Below are 19,405 nucleotides of genomic sequence, written 5' to 3'. Positions count from 1 at the left end.
TATTCCATTCAATTGCAAATGATCTAGATAAGACAGAGAACTGCAGCACGGGGACATAGCCGAGTTGGTCAGGTTGAGTGGTGATGAGTTTGCTATTTGGATGAATAAAGAAAGTCAAAAGTGTGAAAGATAAAAAACAAAAGGAGGAAGTGTGAAAAGTGAATGGGCCAAATTGAGGTGCATATGAAGACGTATGCTTTCTTCCAATTCATTAAATCGGGCTAATATGAATCAGGTGAATTGAGTTCTGCTTTTGGAAACTGGGTTAAGAAGGGGTGCACCGTTCCTGGAGGTACTGCAATACCAGGTCAATGCGTGGAGTGGACAGAGCAAGCTCTTTTTCCATCTCCCTGTTCTAAAAATCCATTTAATATATGGTCCCCAGATAGGGGACGTATCAGATATTAAACTGATAAGAACAGATACTACACTTGATCTTAGCCAAAAGGCCGAGAAGCGATAACCAGAATTGGTTTGGGCCTCGAGTGGCACCCTGGCCTATGCCGGACACATCTTAGGGAGAGAGAGCGAGAGGGAGACAAACCCACGCCTACACAAGACATTTTGTCACCCAAGCCAACCCTTGAAAAGGCTGCTTTGCAGAGCAAAAACAAGAAGAATGGTGCGTTTTGCAGCCGCCGCCCACTGCAATGAATCTGAATAACTCCTCCTTTAGGGCGCAAGCAACTCCCCTCCCCCTTGCAGTCTTTCCAATTCACGATACAAAAAGACGGACAGGACAGGTTGCCTGACTTTCCGTCACTGCCACCCTTTGCCATCCTTACCCGTAGAAAGCCCTTTCATCATCCCCAAACCCTAATCTTTTCCCTTTCCTTCCCAGCCCCCAAACCCTGCCCTCTGTACCTTTCTCACCACCCGCTTCCCTTCTCCTGTCATCCCCCTACCACCCGGGAAAAAAAGAGATTGCCCCCTCCTTCCACTAGCCCACCCTCCCACCCAAAGAACAACTTCTTCTGCGCAGCTTGTTTTCTAGGCAGCAGCGCTATTGTGATGTCATCGGGGGGCATTGTGACAAGCCGCCAGTGTTCCGTCTCTTCATGTTGTGCACAGTTCAAACGGAAAATACATCAACAGGCAGACTACAGAAAAGCTTACTATCAAAGGTTAGAGGGGGGCTTTCTCAGAGGGCTTTTTACAGTTTTTCTATTCCCAATTAGCCGTTTAAGTGTACTTATTGAAAGTAGTAATTCTTTCATAGGCCGCCCTTTCTTAGTATTTGACGTTCCTTATATTGCGGTATGAGGCTTCGCAGTAGGTTGCAAACATTCATCACCCATGACTGTCCCCAATTGAGCTCAGAAGCTCAATGTCTATCATGACCTCTCTTTTAGAATGTCCAAGAGCAAGCAAACTATTCCTCCAGGAGAGGGCGCCAACAGACTACTAAAGAGATCATCATTACTCAAAGAAAACCCCAAAAACCAATGCATGATAGGAATAAACAGGTAACTTTCTTTGGAGTGGAAGCGGAGAGATCGCACCAGATGCCAATTCTAGATCTTATCACACCTGTGGTCACTGCAGCAGCAGGTGAATCCACTTTGTCCAAAAGGGATCTATTCCATTCAATTGCAAATGATCTAGATAAGACAGAGAACTGCAGCACGGGGACATAGCCGAGTTGGTCAGGTTGAGTGGTGATGAGTTTGCTATTTGGATGAATAAAGAAAGTCAAAAGTGTGAAAGATAAAAAACAAAAGGAGGAAGTGTGAAAAGTGAATGGGCCAAATTGAGGTGCATATGAAGACGTATGCTTTCTTCCAATTCATTAAATCGGGCTAATATGAATCAGGTGAATTGAGTTCTGCTTTTGGAAACTGGGTTAAGAAGGGGTGCACCGTTCCTGGAGGTACTGCAATACCAGGTCAATGCGTGGAGTGGACAGAGCAAGCTCTTTTTCCATCTCCCTGTTCTAAAAATCCATTTAATATATGGTCCCCAGATAGGGGACGTATCAGATATTAAACTGATAAGAACAGATACTACACTTGATCTTAGCCAAAAGGCCGAGAAGCGATAACCAGAATTGGTTTGGGCCTCGCGTGGCACCCTGGCCTATGCCGGACACATCTTAGGGAGAGAGAGCGAGAGGGAGACAAACCCACGCCTACACAAGACATTTTGTCACCCAAGCCAACCCTTGAAAAGGCTGCTTTGCAGAGCAAAAACAAGAAGAATGGTGCGTTTTGCAGCCGCCGCCCACTGCAATGAATCTGAATAACTCCTCCTTTAGGGCGCAAGCAACTCCCCTCCCCCTTGCAGTCTTTCCAATTCACGATACAAAAAGACGGACAGGACAGGTTGCCTGACTTTCCGTCACTGCCACCCTTTGCCATCCTTACCCGTAGAAAGCCCTTTCATCATCCCCAAACCCTAATCTTTTCCCTTTCCTTCCCAGCCCCCAAACCCTGCCCTCTGTACCTTTCTCACCACCCGCTTCCCTTCTCCTGTCATCCCCCTACCACCCGGGAAAAAAAGAGATTGCCCCCTCCTTCCACTAGCCCACCCTCCCACCCAAAGAACAACTTCTTCTGCGCAGCTTGTTTTCTAGGCAGCAGCGCTATTGTGATGTCATCGGGGGGCATTGTGACAAGCCGCCAGTGTTCCGTCTCTTCATGTTGTGCACAGTTCAAACGGAAAATACATCAACAGGCAGACTACAGAAAAGCTTACTATCAAAGGTTAGAGGGGGGCTTTCTCAGAGGGCTTTTTACAGTTTTTCTATTCCCAATTAGCCGTTTAAGTGTACTTATTGAAAGTAGTAATTCTTTCATAGGCCGCCCTTTCTTAGTATTTGACGTTCCTTATATTGCGGTATGAGGCTTCGCAGTAGGTTGCAAACATTCATCACCCATGACTGTCCCCAATTGAGCTCAGAAGCTCAATGTCTATCATGACCTCTCTTTTAGAATGTCCAAGAGCAAGCAAACTATTCCTCCAGGAGAGGGCGCCAACAGACTACTAAAGAGATCATCATTACTCAAAGAAAACCCCAAAAACCAATGCATGATAGGAATAAACAGGTAACTTTCTTTGGAGTGGAAGCGGAGAGATCGCACCAGATGCCAATTCTAGATCTTATCACACCTGTGGTCACTGCAGCAGCAGGTGAATCCACTTTGTCCAAAAGGGATCTATTCCATTCAATTGCAAATGATCTAGATAAGACAGAGAACTGCAGCACGGGGACATAGCCGAGTTGGTCAGGTTGAGTGGTGATGAGTTTGCTATTTGGATGAATAAAGAAAGTCAAAAGTGTGAAAGATAAAAAACAAAAGGAGGAAGTGTGAAAAGTGAATGGGCCAAATTGAGGTGCATATGAAGACGTATGCTTTCTTCCAATTCATTAAATCGGGCTAATATGAATCAGGTGAATTGAGTTCTGCTTTTGGAAACTGGGTTAAGAAGGGGTGCACCGTTCCTGGAGGTACTGCAATACCAGGTCAATGCGTGGAGTGGACAGAGCAAGCTCTTTTTCCATCTCCCTGTTCTAAAAATCCATTTAATATATGGTCCCCAGATAGGGGACGTATCAGATATTAAACTGATAAGAACAGATACTACACTTGATCTTAGCCAAAAGGCCGAGAAGCGATAACCAGAATTGGTTTGGGCCTCGAGTGGCACCCTGGCCTATGCCGGACACATCTTAGGGAGAGAGAGCGAGAGGGAGACAAACCCACGCCTACACAAGACATTTTGTCACCCAAGCCAACCCTTGAAAAGGCTGCTTTGCAGAGCAAAAACAAGAAGAATGGTGCGTTTTGCAGCCGCCGCCCACTGCAATGAATCTGAATAACTCCTCCTTTAGGGCGCAAGCAACTCCCCTCCCCCTTGCAGTCTTTCCAATTCACGATACAAAAAGACGGACAGGACAGGTTGCCTGACTTTCCGTCACTGCCACCCTTTGCCATCCTTACCCGTAGAAAGCCCTTTCATCATCCCCAAACCCTAATCTTTTCCCTTTCCTTCCCAGCCCCCAAACCCTGCCCTCTGTACCTTTCTCACCACCCGCTTCCCTTCTCCTGTCATCCCCCTACCACCCGGGAAAAAAAGAGATTGCCCCCTCCTTCCACTAGCCCACCCTCCCACCCAAAGAACAACTTCTTCTGCGCAGCTTGTTTTCTAGGCAGCAGCGCTATTGTGATGTCATCGGGGGGCATTGTGACAAGCCGCCAGTGTTCCGTCTCTTCATGTTGTGCACAGTTCAAACGGAAAATACATCAACAGGCAGACTACAGAAAAGCTTACTATCAAAGGTTAGAGGGGGGCTTTCTCAGAGGGCTTTTTACAGTTTTTCTATTCCCAATTAGCCGTTTAAGTGTACTTATTGAAAGTAGTAATTCTTTCATAGGCCGCCCTTTCTTAGTATTTGACGTTCCTTATATTGCGGTATGAGGCTTCGCAGTAGGTTGCAAACATTCATCACCCATGACTGTCCCCAATTGAGCTCAGAAGCTCAATGTCTATCATGACCTCTCTTTTAGAATGTCCAAGAGCAAGCAAACTATTCCTCCAGGAGAGGGCGCCAACAGACTACTAAAGAGATCATCATTACTCAAAGAAAACCCCAAAAACCAATGCATGATAGGAATAAACAGGTAACTTTCTTTGGAGTGGAAGCGGAGAGATCGCACCAGATGCCAATTCTAGATCTTATCACACCTGTGGTCACTGCAGCAGCAGGTGAATCCACTTTGTCCAAAAGGGATCTATTCCATTCAATTGCAAATGATCTAGATAAGACAGAGAACTGCAGCACGGGGACATAGCCGAGTTGGTCAGGTTGAGTGGTGATGAGTTTGCTATTTGGATGAATAAAGAAAGTCAAAAGTGTGAAAGATAAAAAACAAAAGGAGGAAGTGTGAAAAGTGAATGGGCCAAATTGAGGTGCATATGAAGACGTATGCTTTCTTCCAATTCATTAAATCGGGCTAATATGAATCAGGTGAATTGAGTTCTGCTTTTGGAAACTGGGTTAAGAAGGGGTGCACCGTTCCTGGAGGTACTGCAATACCAGGTCAATGCGTGGAGTGGACAGAGCAAGCTCTTTTTCCATCTCCCTGTTCTAAAAATCCATTTAATATATGGTCCCCAGATAGGGGACGTATCAGATATTAAACTGATAAGAACAGATACTACACTTGATCTTAGCCAAAAGGCCGAGAAGCGATAACCAGAATTGGTTTGGGCCTCGAGTGGCACCCTGGCCTATGCCGGACACATCTTAGGGAGAGAGAGCGAGAGGGAGACAAACCCACGCCTACACAAGACATTTTGTCACCCAAGCCAACCCTTGAAAAGGCTGCTTTGCAGAGCAAAAACAAGAAGAATGGTGCGTTTTGCAGCCGCCGCCCACTGCAATGAATCTGAATAACTCCTCCTTTAGGGCGCAAGCAACTCCCCTCCCCCTTGCAGTCTTTCCAATTCACGATACAAAAAGACGGACAGGACAGGTTGCCTGACTTTCCGTCACTGCCACCCTTTGCCATCCTTACCCGTAGAAAGCCCTTTCATCATCCCCAAACCCTAATCTTTTCCCTTTCCTTCCCAGCCCCCAAACCCTGCCCTCTGTACCTTTCTCACCACCCGCTTCCCTTCTCCTGTCATCCCCCTACCACCCGGGAAAAAAAGAGATTGCCCCCTCCTTCCACTAGCCCACCCTCCCACCCAAAGAACAACTTCTTCTGCGCAGCTTGTTTTCTAGGCAGCAGCGCTATTGTGATGTCATCGGGGGGCATTGTGACAAGCCGCCAGTGTTCCGTCTCTTCATGTTGTGCACAGTTCAAACGGAAAATACATCAACAGGCAGACTACAGAAAAGCTTACTATCAAAGGTTAGAGGGGGGCTTTCTCAGAGGGCTTTTTACAGTTTTTCTATTCCCAATTAGCCGTTTAAGTGTACTTATTGAAAGTAGTAATTCTTTCATAGGCCGCCCTTTCTTAGTATTTGACGTTCCTTATATTGCGGTATGAGGCTTCGCAGTAGGTTGCAAACATTCATCACCCATGACTGTCCCCAATTGAGCTCAGAAGCTCAATGTCTATCATGACCTCTCTTTTAGAATGTCCAAGAGCAAGCAAACTATTCCTCCAGGAGAGGGCGCCAACAGACTACTAAAGAGATCATCATTACTCAAAGAAAACCCCAAAAACCAATGCATGATAGGAATAAACAGGTAACTTTCTTTGGAGTGGAAGCGGAGAGATCGCACCAGATGCCAATTCTAGATCTTATCACACCTGTGGTCACTGCAGCAGCAGGTGAATCCACTTTGTCCAAAAGGGATCTATTCCATTCAATTGCAAATGATCTAGATAAGACAGAGAACTGCAGCACGGGGACATAGCCGAGTTGGTCAGGTTGAGTGGTGATGAGTTTGCTATTTGGATGAATAAAGAAAGTCAAAAGTGTGAAAGATAAAAAACAAAAGGAGGAAGTGTGAAAAGTGAATGGGCCAAATTGAGGTGCATATGAAGACGTATGCTTTCTTCCAATTCATTAAATCGGGCTAATATGAATCAGGTGAATTGAGTTCTGCTTTTGAAAACTGGGTTAAGAAGGGGTGCACCGTTCCTGGAGGTACTGCAATACCAGGTCAATGCGTGGAGTGGACAGAGCAAGCTCTTTTTCCATCTCCCTGTTCTAAAAATCCATTTAATATATGGTCCCCAGATAGGGGACGTATCAGATATTAAACTGATAAGAACAGATACTACACTTGATCTTAGCCAAAAGGCCGAGAAGCGATAACCAGAATTGGTTTGGGCCTCGAGTGGCACCCTGGCCTATGCCGGACACATCTTAGGGAGAGAGAGCGAGAGGGAGACAAACCCACGCCTACACAAGACATTTTGTCACCCAAGCCAACCCTTGAAAAGGCTGCTTTGCAGAGCAAAAACAAGAAGAATGGTGCGTTTTGCAGCCGCCGCCCACTGCAATGAATCTGAATAACTCCTCCTTTAGGGCGCAAGCAACTCCCCTCCCCCTTGCAGTCTTTCCAATTCACGATACAAAAAGACGGACAGGACAGGTTGCCTGACTTTCCGTCACTGCCACCCTTTGCCATCCTTACCCGTAGAAAGCCCTTTCATCATCCCCAAACCCTAATCTTTTCCCTTTCCTTCCCAGCCCCCAAACCCTGCCCTCTGTACCTTTCTCACCACCCGCTTCCCTTCTCCTGTCATCCCCCTACCACCCGGGAAAAAAAGAGATTGCCCCCTCCTTCCACTAGCCCACCCTCCCACCCAAAGAACAACTTCTTCTGCGCAGCTTGTTTTCTAGGCAGCAGCGCTATTGTGATGTCATCGGGGGGCATTGTGACAAGCCGCCAGTGTTCCGTCTCTTCATGTTGTGCACAGTTCAAACGGAAAATACATCAACAGGCAGACTACAGAAAAGCTTACTATCAAAGGTTAGAGGGGGGCTTTCTCAGAGGGCTTTTTACAGTTTTTCTATTCCCAATTAGCCGTTTAAGTGTACTTATTGAAAGTAGTAATTCTTTCATAGGCCGCCCTTTCTTAGTATTTGACGTTCCTTATATTGCGGTATGAGGCTTCGCAGTAGGTTGCAAACATTCATCACCCATGACTGTCCCCAATTGAGCTCAGAAGCTCAATGTCTATCATGACCTCTCTTTTAGAATGTCCAAGAGCAAGCAAACTATTCCTCCAGGAGAGGGCGCCAACAGACTACTAAAGAGATCATCATTACTCAAAGAAAACCCCAAAAACCAATGCATGATAGGAATAAACAGGTAACTTTCTTTGGAGTGGAAGCGGAGAGATCGCACCAGATGCCAATTCTAGATCTTATCACACCTGTGGTCACTGCAGCAGCAGGTGAATCCACTTTGTCCAAAAGGGATCTATTCCATTCAATTGCAAATGATCTAGATAAGACAGAGAACTGCAGCACGGGGACATAGCCGAGTTGGTCAGGTTGAGTGGTGATGAGTTTGCTATTTGGATGAATAAAGAAAGTCAAAAGTGTGAAAGATAAAAAACAAAAGGAGGAAGTGTGAAAAGTGAATGGGCCAAATTGAGGTGCATATGAAGACGTATGCTTTCTTCCAATTCATTAAATCGGGCTAATATGAATCAGGTGAATTGAGTTCTGCTTTTGGAAACTGGGTTAAGAAGGGGTGCACCGTTCCTGGAGGTACTGCAATACCAGGTCAATGCGTGGAGTGGACAGAGCAAGCTCTTTTTCCATCTCCCTGTTCTAAAAATCCATTTAATATATGGTCCCCAGATAGGGGACGTATCAGATATTAAACTGATAAGAACAGATACTACACTTGATCTTAGCCAAAAGGCCGAGAAGCGATAACCAGAATTGGTTTGGGCCTCGAGTGGCACCCTGGCCTATGCCGGACACATCTTAGGGAGAGAGAGCGAGAGGGAGACAAACCCACGCCTACACAAGACATTTTGTCACCCAAGCCAACCCTTGAAAAGGCTGCTTTGCAGAGCAAAAACAAGAAGAATGGTGCGTTTTGCAGCCGCCGCCCACTGCAATGAATCTGAATAACTCCTCCTTTAGGGCGCAAGCAACTCCCCTCCCCCTTGCAGTCTTTCCAATTCACGATACAAAAAGACGGACAGGACAGGTTGCCTGACTTTCCGTCACTGCCACCCTTTGCCATCCTTACCCGTAGAAAGCCCTTTCATCATCCCCAAACCCTAATCTTTTCCCTTTCCTTCCCAGCCCCCAAACCCTGCCCTCTGTACCTTTCTCACCACCCGCTTCCCTTCTCCTGTCATCCCCCTACCACCCGGGAAAAAAAGAGATTGCCCCCTCCTTCCACTAGCCCACCCTCCCACCCAAAGAACAACTTCTTCTGCGCAGCTTGTTTTCTAGGCAGCAGCGCTATTGTGATGTCATCGGGGGGCATTGTGACAAGCCGCCAGTGTTCCGTCTCTTCATGTTGTGCACAGTTCAAACGGAAAATACATCAACAGGCAGACTACAGAAAAGCTTACTATCAAAGGTTAGAGGGGGGCTTTCTCAGAGGGCTTTTTACAGTTTTTCTATTCCCAATTAGCCGTTTAAGTGTACTTATTGAAAGTAGTAATTCTTTCATAGGCCGCCCTTTCTTAGTATTTGACGTTCCTTATATTGCGGTATGAGGCTTCGCAGTAGGTTGCAAACATTCATCACCCATGACTGTCCCCAATTGAGCTCAGAAGCTCAATGTCTATCATGACCTCTCTTTTAGAATGTCCAAGAGCAAGCAAACTATTCCTCCAGGAGAGGGCGCCAACAGACTACTAAAGAGATCATCATTACTCAAAGAAAACCCCAAAAACCAATGCATGATAGGAATAAACAGGTAACTTTCTTTGGAGTGGAAGCGGAGAGATCGCACCAGATGCCAATTCTAGATCTTATCACACCTGTGGTCACTGCAGCAGCAGGTGAATCCACTTTGTCCAAAAGGGATCTATTCCATTCAATTGCAAATGATCTAGATAAGACAGAGAACTGCAGCACGGGGACATAGCCGAGTTGGTCAGGTTGAGTGGTGATGAGTTTGCTATTTGGATGAATAAAGAAAGTCAAAAGTGTGAAAGATAAAAAACAAAAGGAGGAAGTGTGAAAAGTGAATGGGCCAAATTGAGGTGCATATGAAGACGTATGCTTTCTTCCAATTCATTAAATCGGGCTAATATGAATCAGGTGAATTGAGTTCTGCTTTTGGAAACTGGGTTAAGAAGGGGTGCACCGTTCCTGGAGGTACTGCAATACCAGGTCAATGCGTGGAGTGGACAGAGCAAGCTCTTTTTCCATCTCCCTGTTCTAAAAATCCATTTAATATATGGTCCCCAGATAGGGGACGTATCAGATATTAAACTGATAAGAACAGATACTACACTTGATCTTAGCCAAAAGGCCGAGAAGCGATAACCAGAATTGGTTTGGGCCTCGAGTGGCACCCTGGCCTATGCCGGACACATCTTAGGGAGAGAGAGCGAGAGGGAGACAAACCCACGCCTACACAAGACATTTTGTCACCCAAGCCAACCCTTGAAAAGGCTGCTTTGCAGAGCAAAAACAAGAAGAATGGTGCGTTTTGCAGCCGCCGCCCACTGCAATGAATCTGAATAACTCCTCCTTTAGGGCGCAAGCAACTCCCCTCCCCCTTGCAGTCTTTCCAATTCACGATACAAAAAGACGGACAGGACAGGTTGCCTGACTTTCCGTCACTGCCACCCTTTGCCATCCTTACCCGTAGAAAGCCCTTTCATCATCCCCAAACCCTAATCTTTTCCCTTTCCTTCCCAGCCCCCAAACCCTGCCCTCTGTACCTTTCTCACCACCCGCTTCCCTTCTCCTGTCATCCCCCTACCACCCGGGAAAAAAAGAGATTGCCCCCTCCTTCCACTAGCCCACCCTCCCACCCAAAGAACAACTTCTTCTGCGCAGCTTGTTTTCTAGGCAGCAGCGCTATTGTGATGTCATCGGGGGGCATTGTGACAAGCCGCCAGTGTTCCGTCTCTTCATGTTGTGCACAGTTCAAACGGAAAATACATCAACAGGCAGACTACAGAAAAGCTTACTATCAAAGGTTAGAGGGGGGCTTTCTCAGAGGGCTTTTTACAGTTTTTCTATTCCCAATTAGCCGTTTAAGTGTACTTATTGAAAGTAGTAATTCTTTCATAGGCCGCCCTTTCTTAGTATTTGACGTTCCTTATATTGCGGTATGAGGCTTCGCAGTAGGTTGCAAACATTCATCACCCATGACTGTCCCCAATTGAGCTCAGAAGCTCAATGTCTATCATGACCTCTCTTTTAGAATGTCCAAGAGCAAGCAAACTATTCCTCCAGGAGAGGGCGCCAACAGACTACTAAAGAGATCATCATTACTCAAAGAAAACCCCAAAAACCAATGCATGATAGGAATAAACAGGTAACTTTCTTTGGAGTGGAAGCGGAGAGATCGCACCAGATGCCAATTCTAGATCTTATCACACCTGTGGTCACTGCAGCAGCAGGTGAATCCACTTTGTCCAAAAGGGATCTATTCCATTCAATTGCAAATGATCTAGATAAGACAGAGAACTGCAGCACGGGGACATAGCCGAGTTGGTCAGGTTGAGTGGTGATGAGTTTGCTATTTGGATGAATAAAGAAAGTCAAAAGTGTGAAAGATAAAAAACAAAAGGAGGAAGTGTGAAAAGTGAATGGGCCAAATTGAGGTGCATATGAAGACGTATGCTTTCTTCCAATTCATTAAATCGGGCTAATATGAATCAGGTGAATTGAGTTCTGCTTTTGGAAACTGGGTTAAGAAGGGGTGCACCGTTCCTGGAGGTACTGCAATACCAGGTCAATGCGTGGAGTGGACAGAGCAAGCTCTTTTTCCATCTCCCTGTTCTAAAAATCCATTTAATATATGGTCCCCAGATAGGGGACGTATCAGATATTAAACTGATAAGAACAGATACTACACTTGATCTTAGCCAAAAGGCCGAGAAGCGATAACCAGAATTGGTTTGGGCCTCGAGTGGCACCCTGGCCTATGCCGGACACATCTTAGGGAGAGAGAGCGAGAGGGAGACAAACCCACGCCTACACAAGACATTTTGTCACCCAAGCCAACCCTTGAAAAGGCTGCTTTGCAGAGCAAAAACAAGAAGAATGGTGCGTTTTGCAGCCGCCGCCCACTGCAATGAATCTGAATAACTCCTCCTTTAGGGCGCAAGCAACTCCCCTCCCCCTTGCAGTCTTTCCAATTCACGATACAAAAAGACGGACAGGACAGGTTGCCTGACTTTCCGTCACTGCCACCCTTTGCCATCCTTACCCGTAGAAAGCCCTTTCATCATCCCCAAACCCTAATCTTTTCCCTTTCCTTCCCAGCCCCCAAACCCTGCCCTCTGTACCTTTCTCACCACCCGCTTCCCTTCTCCTGTCATCCCCCTACCACCCGGGAAAAAAAGAGATTGCCCCCTCCTTCCACTAGCCCACCCTCCCACCCAAAGAACAACTTCTTCTGCGCAGCTTGTTTTCTAGGCAGCAGCGCTATTGTGATGTCATCGGGGGGCATTGTGACAAGCCGCCAGTGTTCCGTCTCTTCATGTTGTGCACAGTTCATACGGAAAATACATCAACAGGCAGACTACAGAAAAGCTTACTATCAAAGGTTAGAGGGGGGCTTTCTCAGAGGGCTTTTTACAGTTTTTCTATTCCCAATTAGCCGTTTAAGTGTACTTATTGAAAGTAGTAATTCTTTCATAGGCCGCCCTTTCTTAGTATTTGACGTTCCTTATATTGCGGTATGAGGCTTCGCAGTAGGTTGCAAACATTCATCACCCATGACTGTCCCCAATTGAGCTCAGAAGCTCAATGTCTATCATGACCTCTCTTTTAGAATGTCCAAGAGCAAGCAAACTATTCCTCCAGGAGAGGGCGCCAACAGACTACTAAAGAGATCATCATTACTCAAAGAAAACCCCAAAAACCAATGCATGATAGGAATAAACAGGTAACTTTCTTTGGAGTGGAAGCGGAGAGATCGCACCAGATGCCAATTCTAGATCTTATCACACCTGTGGTCACTGCAGCAGCAGGTGAATCCACTTTGTCCAAAAGGGATCTATTCCATTCAATTGCAAATGATCTAGATAAGACAGAGAACTGCAGCACGGGGACATAGCCGAGTTGGTCAGGTTGAGTGGTGATGAGTTTGCTATTTGGATGAATAAAGAAAGTCAAAAGTGTGAAAGATAAAAAACAAAAGGAGGAAGTGTGAAAAGTGAATGGGCCAAATTGAGGTGCATATGAAGACGTATGCTTTCTTCCAATTCATTAAATCGGGCTAATATGAATCAGGTGAATTGAGTTCTGCTTTTGGAAACTGGGTTAAGAAGGGGTGCACCGTTCCTGGAGGTACTGCAATACCAGGTCAATGCGTGGAGTGGACAGAGCAAGCTCTTTTTCCATCTCCCTGTTCTAAAAATCCATTTAATATATGGTCCCCAGATAGGGGACGTATCAGATATTAAACTGATAAGAACAGATACTACACTTGATCTTAGCCAAAAGGCCGAGAAGCGATAACCAGAATTGGTTTGGGCCTCGAGTGGCACCCTGGCCTATGCCGGACACATCTTAGGGAGAGAGAGCGAGAGGGAGACAAACCCACGCCTACACAAGACATTTTGTCACCCAAGCCAACCCTTGAAAAGGCTGCTTTGCAGAGCAAAAACAAGAAGAATGGTGCGTTTTGCAGCCGCCGCCCACTGCAATGAATCTGAATAACTCCTCCTTTAGGGCGCAAGCAACTCCCCTCCCCCTTGCAGTCTTTCCAATTCACGATACAAAAAGACGGACAGGACAGGTTGCCTGACTTTCCGTCACTGCCACCCTTTGCCATCCTTACCCGTAGAAAGCCCTTTCATCATCCCCAAACCCTAATCTTTTCCCTTTCCTTCCCAGCCCCCAAACCCTGCCCTCTGTACCTTTCTCACCACCCGCTTCCCTTCTCCTGTCATCCCCCTACCACCCGGGAAAAAAAGAGATTGCCCCCTCCTTCCACTAGCCCACCCTCCCACCCAAAGAACAACTTCTTCTGCGCAGCTTGTTTTCTAGGCAGCAGCGCTATTGTGATGTCATCGGGGGGCATTGTGACAAGCCGCCAGTGTTCCGTCTCTTCATGTTGTGCACAGTTCAAACGGAAAATACATCAACAGGCAGACTACAGAAAAGCTTACTATCAAAGGTTAGAGGGGGGCTTTCTCAGAGGGCTTTTTACAGTTTTTCTATTCCCAATTAGCCGTTTAAGTGTACTTATTGAAAGTAGTAATTCTTTCATAGGCCGCCCTTTCTTAGTATTTGACGTTCCTTATATTGCGGTATGAGGCTTCGCAGTAGGTTGCAAACATTCATCACCCATGACTGTCCCCAATTGAGCTCAGAAGCTCAATGTCTATCATGACCTCTCTTTTAGAATGTCCAAGAGCAAGCAAACTATTCCTCCAGGAGAGGGCGCCAACAGACTACTAAAGAGATCATCATTACTCAAAGAAAACCCCAAAAACCAATGCATGATAGGAATAAACAGGTAACTTTCTTTGGAGTGGAAGCGGAGAGATCGCACCAGATGCCAATTCTAGATCTTATCACACCTGTGGTCACTGCAGCAGCAGGTGAATCCACTTTGTCCAAAAGGGATCTATTCCATTCAATTGCAAATGATCTAGATAAGACAGAGAACTGCAGCACGGGGACATAGCCGAGTTGGTCAGGTTGAGTGGTGATGAGTTTGCTATTTGGATGAATAAAGAAAGTCAAAAGTGTGAAAGATAAAAAACAAAAGGAGGAAGTGTGAAAAGTGAATGGGCCAAATTGAGGTGCATATGAAGACGTATGCTTTCTTCCAATTCATTAAATCTGGCTAATATGAATCAGGTGAATTGAGTTCTGCTTTTGGAAACTGGGTTAAGAAGGGGTGCACCGTTCCTGGAGGTACTGCAATACCAGGTCAATGCGTGGAGTGGACAGAGCAAGCTCTTTTTCCATCTCCCTGTTCTAAAAATCCATTTAATATATGGTCCCCAGATAGGGGACGTATCATATATTAAACTGATAAGAACAGATACTACACTTGATCTTAGCCAAAAGGCCGAGAAGCGATAACCAGAATTGGTTTGGGCCTCGAGTGGCACCCTGGCCTATGCCGGACACATCTTAGGGAGAGAGAGCGAGAGGGAGACAAACCCACGCCTACACAAGACATTTTGTCACCCAAGCCAACCCTTGAAAAGGCTGCTTTGCAGAGCAAAAACAAGAAGAATGGTGCGTTTTGCAGCCGCCGCCCACTGCAATGAATCTGAATAACTCCTCCTTTAGGGCGCAAGCAACTCCCCTCCCCCTTGCAGTCTTTCCAATTCACGATACAAAAAGACGGACAGGACAGGTTGCCTGACTTTCCGTCACTGCCACCCTTTGCCATCCTTACCCGTAGAAAGCCCTTTCATCATCCCCAAACCCTAATCTTTTCCCTTTCCTTCCCAGCCCCCAAACCCTGCCCTCTGTACCTTTCTCACCACCCGCTTCCCTTCTCCTGTCATCCCCCTACCACCCGGGAAAAAAAGAGATTGCCCCCTCCTTCCACTAGCCCACCCTCCCACCCAAAGAACAACTTCTTCTGCGCAGCTTGTTTTCTAGGCAGCAGCGCTATTGTGATGTCATCGGGGGGCATTGTGACAAGCCGCCAGTGTTCCGTCTCTTCATGTTGTGCACAGTTCAAACGGAAAATACATCAACAGGCAGACTACAGAAAAGCTTACTATCAAAGGTTAGAGGGGGGCTTTCTCAGAGGGCTTTTTACAGTTTTTCTATTCCCAATTAGCCGTTTAAGTGTACTTATTGAAAGTAGTAATTCTTTCATAGGCCGCCCTTTCTTAGTATTTGACGTTCCTTATATTGCGGTATGAGGCTTCGCAGTAGGTTGCAAACATTCATCACCCATGACTGTCCCCAATTGAGCTCAGAAGCTCAATGTCTATCATGACCTCTCTTTTAGAATGTCCAAGAGCAAGCAAACTATTCCTCCAGGAGAGGGCGCCAACAGACTACTAAAGAGATCATCATTACTCAAAGAAAACCCCAAAAACCAATGCATGATAGGAATAAACAGGTAACTTTCTTTGGAGTGGAAGCGGAGAGATCGCACCAGATGCCAATTCTAGATCTTATCACACCTGTGGTCACTGCAGCAGCAGGTGAATCCACTTTGTCCAAAAGGGATCTATTCCATTCAATTGCAAATGATCTAGATAAGACAGAGAACTGCAGCACGGGGACATAGCCGAGTTGGTCAGGTTGAGTGGTGATGAGTTTGCTATTTGGATGAATAAAGAAAGTCAAAAGTGTGAAAGATAAAAAACAAAAGGAGGAAGTGTGAAAAGTGAATGGGCCAAATTGAGGTGCATATGAAGACGTATGCTTTCTTCCAATTCATTAAATCGGGCTAATATGAATCAGGTGAATTGAGTTCTGCTTTTGGAAACTGGGTTAAGAAGGGGTGCACCGTTCCTGGAGGTACTGCAATACCAGGTCAATGCGTGGAGTGGACAGAGCAAGCTCTTTTTCCATCTCCCTGTTCTAAAAATCCATTTAATATATGGTCCCCAGATAGGGGACGTATCAGATATTAAACTGATAAGAACAGATACTACACTTGATCTTAGCCAAAAGGCCGAGAAGCGATAACCAGAATTGGTTTGGGCCTCGAGTGGCACCCTGGCCTATGCCGGACACATCTTAGGGAGAGAGAGCGAGAGGGAGACAAACCCACGCCTACACAAGACATTTTGTCACCCAAGCCAACCCTTGAAAAGGCTGCTTTGCAGAGCAAAAACAAGAAGAATGGTGCGTTTTGCAGCCGCCGCCCACTGCAATGAATCTGAATAACTCCTCCTTTAGGGCGCAAGCAACTCCCCTCCCCCTTGCAGTCTTTCCAATTCACGATACAAAAAGACGGACAGGACAGGTTGCCTGACTTTCCGTCACTGCCACCCTTTGCCATCCTTACCCGTAGAAAGCCCTTTCATCATCCCCAAACCCTAATCTTTTCCCTTTCCTTCCCAGCCCCCAAACCCTGCCCTCTGTACCTTTCTCACCACCCGCTTCCCTTCTCCTGTCATCCCCCTACCACCCGGGAAAAAAAGAGATTGCCCCCTCCTTCCACTAGCCCACCCTCCCACCCAAAGAACAACTTCTTCTGCGCAGCTTGTTTTCTAGGCAGCAGCGCTATTGTGATGTCATCGGGGGGCATTGTGACAAGCCGCCAGTGTTCCGTCTCTTCATGTTGTGCACAGTTCAAACGGAAAATACATCAACAGGCAGACTACAGAAAAGCTTACTATCAAAGGTTAGAGGGGGGCTTTCTCAGAGGGCTTTTTACAGTTTTTCTATTCCCAATTAGCCGTTTAAGTGTACTTATTGAAAGTAGTAATTCTTTCATAGGCCGCCCTTTCTTAGTATTTGACGTTCCTTATATTGCGGTATGAGGCTTCGCAGTAGGTTGCAAACATTCATCACCCATGACTGTCCCCAATTGAGCTCAGAAGCTCAATGTCTATCATGACCTCTCTTTTAGAATGTCCAAGAGCAAGCAAACTATTCCTCCAGGAGAGGGCGCCAACAGACTACTAAAGAGATCATCATTACTCAAAGAAAACCCCAAAAACCAATGCATGATAGGAATAAACAGGTAACTTTCTTTGGAGTGGAAGCGGAGAGATCGCACCAGATGCCAATTCTAGATCTTATCACACCTGTGGTCACTGCAGCAGCAGGTGAATCCACTTTGTCCAAAAGGGATCTATTCCATTCAATTGCAAATGATCTAGATAAGACAGAGAACTGCAGCACGGGGACATAGCCGAGTTGGTCAGGTTGAGTGGTGATGAGTTTGCTATTTGGATGAATAAAGAAAGTCAAAAGTGTGAAAGATAAAAAACAAAAGGAGGAAGTGTGAAAAGTGAATGGGCCAAATTGAGGTGCATATGAAGACGTATGCTTTCTTCCAATTCATTAAATCGGGCTAATATGAATCAGGTGAATTGAGTTCTGCTTTTGGAAACTGGGTTAAGAAGGGGTGCACCGTTCCTGGAGGTACTGCAATACCAGGTCAATGCGTGGAGTGGACAGAGCAAGCTCTTTTTCCATCTCCCTGTTCTAAAAATCCATTTAATATATGGTCCCCAGATAGGGGACGTATCAGATATTAAACTGATAAGAACAGATACTACACTTGATCTTAGCCAAAAGGCCGAGAAGCGATAACCAGAATTGGTTTGGGCCTCGAGTGGCACCCTGGCCTATGCCGGACACATCTTAGGGAGAGAGAGCGAGAGGGAGACAAACCCACGCCTACACAAGACATTTTGTCACCCAAGCCAACCCTTGAAAAGGCTGCTTTGCAGAGCAAAAACAAGAAGAATGGTGCGTTTTGCAGCCGCCGCCCACTGCAATGAATCTGAATAACTCCTCCTTTAGGGCGCAAGCAACTCCCCTCCCCCTTGCAGTCTTTCCAATTCACGATACAAAAAGACGGACAGGACAGGTTGCCTGACTTTCCGTCACTGCCACCCTTTGCCATCCTTACCCGTAGAAAGCCCTTTCATCATCCCCAAACCCTAATCTTTTCCCTTTCCTTCCCAGCCCCCAAACCCTGCCCTCTGTACCTTTCTCACCACCCGCTTCCCTTCTCCTGTCATCCCCCTACCACCCGGGAAAAAAAGAGATTGCCCCCTCCTTCCACTAGCCCACCCTCCCACCCAAAGAACAACTTCTTCTGCGCAGCTTGTTTTCTAGGCAGCAGCGCTATTGTGATGTCATCGGGGGGCATTGTGACAAGCCGCCAGTGTTCCGTCTCTTCATGTTGTGCACAGTTCAAACGGAAAATACATCAACAGGCAGACTACAGAAAAGCTTACTATCAAAGGTTAGAGGGGGGCTTTCTCAGAGGGCTTTTTACAGTTTTTCTATTCCCAATTAGCCGTTTAAGTGTACTTATTGAAAGTAGTAATTCTTTCATAGGCCGCCCTTTCTTAGTATTTGACGTTCCTTATATTGCGGTATGAGGCTTCGCAGTAGGTTGCAAACATTCATCACCCATGACTGTCCCCAATTGAGCTCAGAAGCTCAATGTCTATCATGACCTCTCTTTTAGAATGTCCAAGAGCAAGCAAACTATTCCTCCAGGAGAGGGCGCCAACAGACTACTAAAGAGATCATCATTACTCAAAGAAAACCCCAAAAACCAATGCATGATAGGAATAAACAGGTAACTTTCTTTGGAGTGGAAGCGGAGAGATCGCACCAGATGCCAATTCTAGATCTTATCACACCTGTGGTCACTGCAGCAGCAGGTGAATCCACTTTGTCCAAAAGGGATCTATTCCATTCAATTGCAAATGATCTAGATAAGACAGAGAACTGCAGCACGGGGACATAGCCGAGTTGGTCAGGTTGAGTGGTGATGAGTTTGCTATTTGGATGAATAAAGAAAGTCAAAAGTGTGAAAGATAAAAAACAAAAGGAGGAAGTGTGAAAAGTGAATGGGCCAAATTGAGGTGCATATGAAGACGTATGCTTTCTTCCAATTCATTAAATCGGGCTAATATGAATCAGGTGAATTGAGTTCTGCTTTTGGAAACTGGGTTAAGAAGGGGTGCACCGTTCCTGGAGGTACTGCAATACCAGGTCAATGCGTGGAGTGGACAGAGCAAGCTCTTTTTCCATCTCCCTGTTCTAAAAATCCATTTAATATATGGTCCCCAGATAGGGGACGTATCAGATATTAAACTGATAAGAACAGATACTACACTTGATCTTAGCCAAAAGGCCGAGAAGCGATAACCAGAA

General features: G+C 46.1%; 13 non-coding genes across 13 annotated transcripts; all 13 read right to left on the bottom strand.

Annotated features, from left to right (window-relative positions):
- Positions 1 to 270: 270 nt before the first annotated feature.
- Positions 271 to 461, bottom strand: LOC142283991 (U2 spliceosomal RNA). Its single transcript, XR_012745561.1, has one exon. It is a non-coding gene; the product is annotated as a U2 spliceosomal RNA (small nuclear RNA).
- Positions 462 to 1,848: 1,387 nt separating this feature from the next.
- LOC142283990 (U2 spliceosomal RNA) lies at positions 1,849 to 2,039 on the bottom strand. Its single transcript, XR_012745560.1, has one exon. It is a non-coding gene; the product is annotated as a U2 spliceosomal RNA (small nuclear RNA).
- A 1,387-nt stretch (positions 2,040 to 3,426) lies between these two features.
- LOC142283989 (U2 spliceosomal RNA) lies at positions 3,427 to 3,617 on the bottom strand. Its single transcript, XR_012745559.1, has one exon. It is a non-coding gene; the product is annotated as a U2 spliceosomal RNA (small nuclear RNA).
- Positions 3,618 to 5,004: 1,387 nt separating this feature from the next.
- Positions 5,005 to 5,195, bottom strand: LOC142283988 (U2 spliceosomal RNA). The gene has a single exon (XR_012745558.1). It is a non-coding gene; the product is annotated as a U2 spliceosomal RNA (small nuclear RNA).
- Positions 5,196 to 6,582: 1,387 nt separating this feature from the next.
- On the bottom strand, positions 6,583 to 6,773 carry LOC142283987 (U2 spliceosomal RNA). The gene has a single exon (XR_012745557.1). It is a non-coding gene; the product is annotated as a U2 spliceosomal RNA (small nuclear RNA).
- A 1,387-nt stretch (positions 6,774 to 8,160) lies between these two features.
- Positions 8,161 to 8,351, bottom strand: LOC142283985 (U2 spliceosomal RNA). The gene has a single exon (XR_012745556.1). It is a non-coding gene; the product is annotated as a U2 spliceosomal RNA (small nuclear RNA).
- Positions 8,352 to 9,738: 1,387 nt separating this feature from the next.
- On the bottom strand, positions 9,739 to 9,929 carry LOC142283984 (U2 spliceosomal RNA). Its single transcript, XR_012745555.1, has one exon. It is a non-coding gene; the product is annotated as a U2 spliceosomal RNA (small nuclear RNA).
- Positions 9,930 to 11,316: 1,387 nt separating this feature from the next.
- Positions 11,317 to 11,507, bottom strand: LOC142283983 (U2 spliceosomal RNA). The gene has a single exon (XR_012745554.1). It is a non-coding gene; the product is annotated as a U2 spliceosomal RNA (small nuclear RNA).
- A 1,387-nt stretch (positions 11,508 to 12,894) lies between these two features.
- LOC142283981 (U2 spliceosomal RNA) lies at positions 12,895 to 13,085 on the bottom strand. Its single transcript, XR_012745552.1, has one exon. It is a non-coding gene; the product is annotated as a U2 spliceosomal RNA (small nuclear RNA).
- Positions 13,086 to 14,472: 1,387 nt separating this feature from the next.
- LOC142283958 (U2 spliceosomal RNA) lies at positions 14,473 to 14,663 on the bottom strand. The gene has a single exon (XR_012745530.1). It is a non-coding gene; the product is annotated as a U2 spliceosomal RNA (small nuclear RNA).
- A 1,387-nt stretch (positions 14,664 to 16,050) lies between these two features.
- On the bottom strand, positions 16,051 to 16,241 carry LOC142283980 (U2 spliceosomal RNA). The gene has a single exon (XR_012745551.1). It is a non-coding gene; the product is annotated as a U2 spliceosomal RNA (small nuclear RNA).
- Positions 16,242 to 17,628: 1,387 nt separating this feature from the next.
- Positions 17,629 to 17,819, bottom strand: LOC142283979 (U2 spliceosomal RNA). Its single transcript, XR_012745550.1, has one exon. It is a non-coding gene; the product is annotated as a U2 spliceosomal RNA (small nuclear RNA).
- A 1,387-nt stretch (positions 17,820 to 19,206) lies between these two features.
- Positions 19,207 to 19,397, bottom strand: LOC142283978 (U2 spliceosomal RNA). The gene has a single exon (XR_012745549.1). It is a non-coding gene; the product is annotated as a U2 spliceosomal RNA (small nuclear RNA).
- Positions 19,398 to 19,405: the final 8 nt, after the last annotated feature.

The sequence above is a fragment of the Anomaloglossus baeobatrachus genome, unplaced genomic scaffold (genome assembly GCF_048569485.1).
Source record: "Anomaloglossus baeobatrachus isolate aAnoBae1 unplaced genomic scaffold, aAnoBae1.hap1 Scaffold_560, whole genome shotgun sequence".
In the NCBI taxonomy this organism is placed as follows: Eukaryota; Metazoa; Chordata; class Amphibia; order Anura; family Aromobatidae; genus Anomaloglossus; species Anomaloglossus baeobatrachus.
The sequence above is the reverse complement of the archived record's forward strand: the minus strand, read 5'-3'. Positions and strand labels throughout refer to the sequence as shown.